Genomic DNA, 8,519 nt, shown 5'->3' on the forward strand with positions numbered 1-8,519 from the left:
ATACCATCATGATTGTTTAAGGAAATAAAAAGCTGTAACGGAATGGGATTTTAGTTTTAAAGTCTGTCATACCCTTGGACAAGTCTGTTTTTAAAGGTCAGTGTATGTTTTACACGTCGGTTGGTATTTTTTCAGGTCAGTTCGTCAACGGATATAAACATGTTTATTTACGCAAGCAATTCCAAATAAAAGCGGACATACAGTGGCTAAACTGCAAATAAAAGAAGGGGCAAAGTTTCCAACAGGAAATCATGTCATTGATGAAGACGACGGACAAACACGTTACAGAATTGTTGCCAAGCTGGCCCAAAGGACGGATGTTTGTCACAAATTGACATACGGGCCTTATTTTATCTGTAGTGTAAATGCAGGTATTGCATCATCTTTTTGTAAATTTTTGAGTTATTGAGGTAAATGTCAGATTTCACGCATGAAATACCTCTCATATTTTTCTGTATTTCATAACTTAAATTTCCATGTAAATTTCATTAAATTCTGTTCAGTAATAAGAAAGTTGATATTTTATAAACTTCAGTAATTTATGTTTTTATCCCCAAAACCACTATAATGGGTCTCAAATTGTCAATTTCAATTCGCGCAAAATTAGTCAGATTTCCCGGCTATATCGTGAATCCCGTGAAAATGACAATAGTCATAGCACACGGATTATCCGTGAATCCCATGAAATTTAGTATTTGGCGGGACATTACCCTTTAAATAGACTGAACTAAATATGCCTTGCGCACACCTCCTTCCGACATTATAGACGAATCTATGTCTGAATTATTTTCTTGCTAGAAATTTATGCTCGATCGAGGTAAGAAATTTATTTGTTAGATTTTTGTATGATTTTTGCATAACGATTTTTATTTGGTAAATTTTTGTTCATTCTACAGAATTCTGTAACATTTACTTTTCTGCATGTGATTTTAGCTAGTTTTGGTATGTTAGGTAATTTATTAAATTTTTCAGACTTTTGTAAATTATTTCGAAAGAGGAATCTAAAATGTTTCGTTTATATAAAATGTTAGATTTATACTGAAATTTGTATCGTGATAATTGTAAAGCACTGTTTCAAAACTTATGTCAAACATTTTGTTAATTATGGAACGCCATTACTACATTGTATTGTTATGTATAAATCTATATGGCAAGTCTAGTACCATGTATGTAATATATTATTGTAATTTGTAATTGTGTGCCAGTTTATAGCACATCTAATTAATGTCCGTTGTAGTGTATGGCATTAGACATTATATCGATACCAACTATGATATAATGTTTGATTTACATTGAATTTTGTTAATTTGTAGTTGTAAATAATGGCTGCAGTTTATCATTTCCATTACTATAATGTTTCATCATATACTTTTCATATCATTTCATACTTTAACTTTAGTCTTTTAAGTAAGTAATTTTTGTAATAATGGAAGTAATTAGTGACGTATTTTAATAACGTGACGTATGAACTTAGTGGCACATATATTTTGTATAAGTAGCACGTATTATTTATGGGAGCCTACGGAGGTATGGGGTACCCAAAGGAGCAGTTTTATGCCCTGACTTAATTGTTTTGCTATGGTACTTACCATATGTTATATATTTTAGCTTCTTCCGCCAGACGATTTTCTTGGTGATGTCATAACCCGGAAGTACAATGCCCGAGGTTCACTTGTCTTCTTCGCCTGGATGTGATATTCCCAGCGCAGAGCTTACGTCCCATGGTTGTGCCGTAAACCGCAAAGACGCTGATTTTTGTTATCCTCTGAAGTCAGCTCAGGGATGCAATCACCTACCACCATAGGGAGCCAATACGGAATCAACGTATTCACGGTTTAAAGGGACTTTATTTCAAGATACGTTTTGATATTGTTTGTGCTACTTAAAGTTCGCAATTAAATTAAAGAACTGTACCACGTCACATTAGAAATGGAACTATATGAACTTTGTATCTGGTGATACTGAACTTTTATTTTTTTTTCTTATAATCAGTTTCTTTCTTCATATCATCTATTCATTGTAAATAATCATCTTATGTAAATAAATTTGTAAATATTGTAAAGGGTGTTGATTTGTTCTGATGGTTACTCTCGCCGGTACGGCCATTCCTGTCACAATGTTATAGAACAAGGAAATGAAATGTGTTGGATGGTTCACAAGAAGTTTAAAAAATCACTCTACGGTAGTCGGGAATCCTTTCTAAGAAGCGACTTCATTGACATTCAATAATGACAGAAATGTTTGTGTTTTGTGTATATATAATGTTTTTCATGTTACGAAATTTACATACATGAGGCTAATTTCTCATATATTGTACAAAGAATAGTTTTGAGTACTATACAGTGCACACGCGTTATAGTGTTTGAATTGCATGTCACATGTGTACATAATATGCTACAATGTCCTAAGTGTTTATCGAAGAATTAGGGTATATTACACACGTAGCACTGCATCGACGTTTTTATTTTGCTTATCATGATCCAGTTTTACTAGATGTAAAACTTTCATTCAAAGTGTTGTATAAATTCATTTCACAAGAAACACTTTACATGGACATACACATTAATAAGTTTAAATTTATGATAAATAACTTGACCAGCTAAAGTATACAATGAATACAACTTGTTTGATCAACATGAAAAATATTTCAATAAAAAATCATTGAAAAATATCCGTAATTAACTTTATCGGTTAACGAAGAGCATATCGTATAGTATAGTATATTAGTATATTATACCGTGTAATTCAATTAATCCAAATACTCTACAGCTGGAACTTTTAAGGCAGTCCAATCATCTAAGATATTTTACATTCTATACACATTCCTACAGTTAACGAGCGTGTTTTCATTGACATTGTATAAATGGTCGGCTTATGAAGAGTGGCAATTTTGTATTTCACATTCTGGTGAATTTTAAGAGAAAGAAATCTACGCTTTAAACTCCAGATGTTTCATTATAGAGAGTTATAAAGTCATCGTTATTTACATTTGCTTCTTTTGTCTATGTTTTAAAAAAATGGACAAGATTGTTTCCATGGGAAAGTGTCGGGAGAAAGGTAAGGACTCCTCCGCCGAGAATTTTTGAAATTTGTAAATGCATATTCTGCATTCTAGAGGAATATAATTATGGTCGTCGGTTACTGTACGTTTAAATTATGACGAATTAGCATAGCGGGGAAACATTTTATGATTATGTGGGAACCTAATAGGAGGTGGAACCATACATAATTTTGAATATTTCAAATGCAAAATGCTTACTTCCAGTAAGATCTTAGTATAGAATTATCAGCATAATCATATCGATAGGAAACACATGTCACATTTATTATTTCTTTATTTGCCGTGTCCGTGGTATTTCCGGACGCGTGCGGAAACGCACGAACCCGCTCGAAGTTTAGCTGCCGATGATACAGAAAATATTATTGTTACAACATAGTATTAAGTGATAATAATAGTGCGGGAATAATTTTCAGTTATATTAAGGCGAACCATAGTTTTTGGGAATTACAAGCTTACCGCAAAATAAATGTTACAGAGAAAGATGCTGACGTATCATGTTAATAAATAAATAAAAAAAAAGACATGATGCACGTTGCAACTATATATATTTCTTTCTAAACCACTGTCTCGTATTTTAAAGATTCGTTTAATTATACTTATATATACCCCTTAGTTTAAGTTTTAACCCTAAATATGTTATAAAGAATTTATATAAGGCAACATTTGAGTAAATTGTTTACGGAGCCCCTGAAACAGCCATATTAAAGCGCTTTTCGATAGTTGTTTATTACCAATTAACAGCTTTTTGCAAGTTTATTGCTTATCAACACCTTTTTATTAGGGGATTAGCGACGATCAGGTCTTTTTATTACACAGATAATAATCTTCTCGGTGACTGCGTAAGAGCATTTTGAAAATTGTAACATGTTTAATGAACGAGACTTAAATACACAATAAATATATTGTTTCATTTTCAAGTACAAATGTAGTTAGATACATAAGATAATGGGACAGTGATTGAAGTATAAAATACATTTTTAATTTGTTTATAGCTCTTTGGTTTATTGTCTCTCCTGAAAATTATTATGTGCTTTCTCTGCTCCATATTATATAATGCTTTCATTTGCTGTAGGCATTGTATTTATGCAATAAATCGAAATTGAATTGAACTGAATGTACGCACAGCTAATCTCAAGAAGGTATAGCACGCGTTAAAAGATATGAAAAATCTGTAATCCCCTGTTCATATAGTAAAAATATTCGTTATAGTTATTATGAATAACCTTTACACTACATTAGTGTCACTTTATTCTAAATCTTTTCTAAAAGACTTTTTTCTATGGTGTGCTTGTTTTATTCTTAGGCTTTCCACTTTTTATTTTAAAAATCTGACATTTATTAAATCAGTCAGTCAGTCCCTTTTGAGAAACCTTGAGAAGTCATAATTCGCACATATTTATTACACAATGACTGGCTCGGGGGCAAATAGGTTACACTTCCAATTTACAGGCTCTGGTGTCATAAAAAGATACCTTTTACATTGTCAAGTATGTTTGCTAGTTTGTTTTTCTGTTCATTTTTCGTCAGTGTGTGACAATATGTTTTTCAAATGTTCATTACATAGCAAAATTAATTTTAACAAGTTAAATATGATTAATAAAAATAATAAAAAACGCATTTCACATCTATTTATAATAACTGAAAATGAAATTGTCAAGTTTGTAAGCACTTTTAAAAAATATTCTTTTTTCCCTGCTTTCTATTTTTTAAGATAATAGTAGTTTCATGTACATGTATGTTATGCTCGCCTAATATACATGATTTTGTGTATTTATATTTGTTTTTATGTCTCAGTTTCTTTATTGTAAAATATAAAGAAGATAATATAGTGTTGATCATATTTTAATATACTATGCCAAAGAAGTATAAAACACTTTTTTATAGCTCTTTGACTATGCAAAATAAAAGAATAAATAACGTAGTGTCTTCTTTTTTCCGTTCCGTATTTTACATTATTGAAAAACAGAATTAAACCAAGTTGATGACTATATTTACTGTTGTTGTTTTAACGGTACTTAAAATTGGTGTAAAATAATCACCCTTCCCACAACGTTTTTACAGTAGATCTATAATCTATAATCCTTGTTTTTTATGATCGGCACCTCCCGTGATACGATAAGCGGAGATAGCCGAACCATAACGATCTAAAAATATCCGATAGTGATCGATATTTAGCTTGACGGTCGAAGGGAGACAACAAGGTATAGCGTTGATCTCAATAAACAAGGAAAGATAATAGAATCGATTTTTGCCCAATTCTTCAGTATGATATGCTTAATCTTTGTCTTTAAAAAAATGGTGACACCCTCTTTTGTTTCTACCCTTTTTAAACTGTGGAGTTCATATATACAATGTAGAAATTATTTTGTATAACATAGTACTCTCAAATTTAAATTACACCATATGTAGCTATCTTTTAGTGAAATCAATCTAATACTCTTCTTCAGTATAAACGTCAATGGAAATAGTGTTCTTCCTTAAGAAGGAACAAAGCATGTTATGTCAAGACGTACCTGTGAAATACTGACTTTACATAACTACCAGCGTAATAGAAATATTTTGTGTATGAGCTCTGGTCAGAAAAATACTTCAGTGATTTTGGAGCAAGATTAATTGTTTCAATGAAAAACCCAGAACTCCCTCCATCCACCCAACCCCATCCCATTCCCGATGTCGACCTTTAATGTGTGTTACATTATTTTTAAGGCTACACAGACATATTTTTTTCAACGGGCAGACATCCATGTTTTCTCAAAGTCTAGAAAGTATTTTTCATTTATCAGTTACTGTAAATAAAAAATAAATACTTAGTGATTCAATCTATTCTAGGTAGCATTTATTTATAGATACATAAGTGTAGTGACAAGCTCACTTCTGTGTTAATTACGCATTTAAAATTTATATTTGATAGAATGAATTCAGCAAATAAAACTATAAAACTATAAGCTGCACTTTTTTCATGATTTGTCTAACAAATATGTAAACATGATGATTCGGATATTTGAAATAACCTGTGAACAAGCAATCAATTCTATAAGATCTGTTGGAAGTACAGAGCGGAAGAAGCAGACTCGGTTTTATCGAGTCTGTTCGCAAGAGGTAGTGAAATGTGCAAGACTGCCAACAAGAAGTAAGGAATATAAATAACAACACCGAGTCAAAAATATGATGTTGGCTTGAAGTGTGTCAGTATTTGAAATGTGATTTGAAAACCTTTTTACCCTACAATATGTAGTAAATAGCATGTGTGTATTGAAAAATATGTTTTCTGCTAAGCATACGTTTCAAGGTTGACAAGATATACTCTCAAATAAAACTAAATATATACATCAAATATGAGTCTTCTGTTTTCATATGATTTACCCACGTCATCAACACGTCATCAAATATAAATTGTTTATATGATTTTCTGTCTGCTGAACTGAATGACCTGGATGCTGATGCTTATGTCAGATACATACAAAATATGTGCGATAAATAAAAAATCCTTGTTCTTTGAGAGGAAATACAATCTAAAAATAACAAATATTTTTTGGAGGTCATGCGACCACTAAATCTTGAAACGCAGGCGCAGTTTATGGATCTGGAAAAAATCATTTCTTAAACCCAAAACAGTTCTAGATCTATTAATTAATTTGGCAAATAATGTATTCATCCAACAGAATGGAGATTTATACAGCCAAATCATGTTAAGGACATTGTCCATTGCAAACCGAAAACATTTTTGTCGTTTGAAGTACGATATAGCGTGCACCATAATTGATCTAAAATTTCATAGACTTTCATTATAATTCAGGGATGGGTGAGACATACCGCATGTTTAGTGTTCAACCCGTTTACAGTTGGACACTACGCTTCCCTCTTGATTGTGTCTGACGGAAGAGGGGGGGGGGGGGGGGGGACTCTATGATAAGCAGTTTTTAAATCCTACCAGGACTGAACTGTTTTGATATCTGTCTTCTGGCCTGTTTCGTCGGGCCCTTAAGGATGTTTCTCTTGTTACTCTGTCTTCTGAAAAGGCATTGAGTACATACGTTTTTGGTTCTAAAGGTTTGCTTTTTATATATTTATACACGAGCATTTTTGTGTTGTACATGCCATGCCTTTTTGTTTCCATTACGTGTGTTAGAGATTCACCTGGAGGGGATTACTTTTATTTACACTGTCCCGTGTCTTTGGAACATGGTGGGGGTAAGAGTGAGGTTGGGTGCGCACCATAAACCGGTTTAAGCTCCCCAGTGGTGTTTTTGCCACTGACCGTTCCAAGGCGCTCCCCCACTGTGTTCCTTTGTTTGTTCGTTTTGTCCTAATGTGTTGGCTTTTGTGTGTGTGCGCGTTTATGTGTGTGTTTGTGGTGTGCGCAACTGTGTGCTGTGGGTTTCGTTTTGGGGAGGTTGCGTTTTTGGTACGTTGCATTCCCTGTTTGATATTTGTCTTTGTTTTTTAAGATATTTAAACGAAAACTTCATTTCTAAAATAAACAAATTGAATGATTATCTTGTCTTTTTGGTAGAATGCTTAATATGGAAATGCTTTGTAGGTAAGCATCGGAAGCTCGGGCCAACGTCCTACTTAGTTATGTTTCAATTTCATTTCTCTTGCTACTAATATATTATTTTAAATCAACATCAGACTCTTGTGATCGTTATTTCAAGAGAAATGCGGGTACTAACTTTGCCCAGTCGGATTCTGATTTCATTATTTTTGAAAATGATGAACTGCTTTTCAAATTGTAAAAAGAGTGACTCTAGGCATTCAATTCAGTTTATGTGTCATATCTTATGTGTCATTTAAGAATTAAACTAGAACTTTGTGATTATAATTCATCGTAATATCTAGCGATTGTGAAAATTTGGCATCGATAATCACCGATAAAGTATCTAGCTTTAAACAAGGCAATAATATCCTGTAGTTTTTTTAATACATTCCTATTATGCAAGTTTATACAAACATATGACAACGTTATCAACGTAGTCTATTAGTAAGACGTTCAGCAGGCTAACTGCAATAATGTAGCTCAGTGGGTATTTAATATAATCCTTGCATTTGAATTTTATAGATATATTTTGACTTATCCCGCTGCAACGTTTGTCTGGGTTTTTGTGATGATCAGAGAAGGGAAATTTGAAATTCTGGAAAGTAGCAGATAAATAATGTATGAAAGTCTTCGCTGTCCACTTTAAATGAACAAACTAATCAATTTTAGATAAGGTACATGATATCTCCGCGTTCCTTATTTGCAGTAAAGGTATATTTTGTACCAGTCCTGCAAGTATAAAAGTGTACATGCAAGTACAATGTTATTAATACTTGCTGTATCTGTTTACCTTTGAACTAAGTAGTCCGTAAAATATTAATGGTCCCTGCCGCTGTATCAACGGCAATCTGCAAATATTTTATCTTATATCCTAAATGTAAAAATGTATATCCCACATCAAAGGCCGAGCACTCAAATAAA

The sequence above is a fragment of the Mercenaria mercenaria genome, chromosome 13 (assembly GCF_021730395.1).
Source record: "Mercenaria mercenaria strain notata chromosome 13, MADL_Memer_1, whole genome shotgun sequence".
In the NCBI taxonomy this organism is placed as follows: Eukaryota; Metazoa; Mollusca; class Bivalvia; order Venerida; family Veneridae; genus Mercenaria; species Mercenaria mercenaria.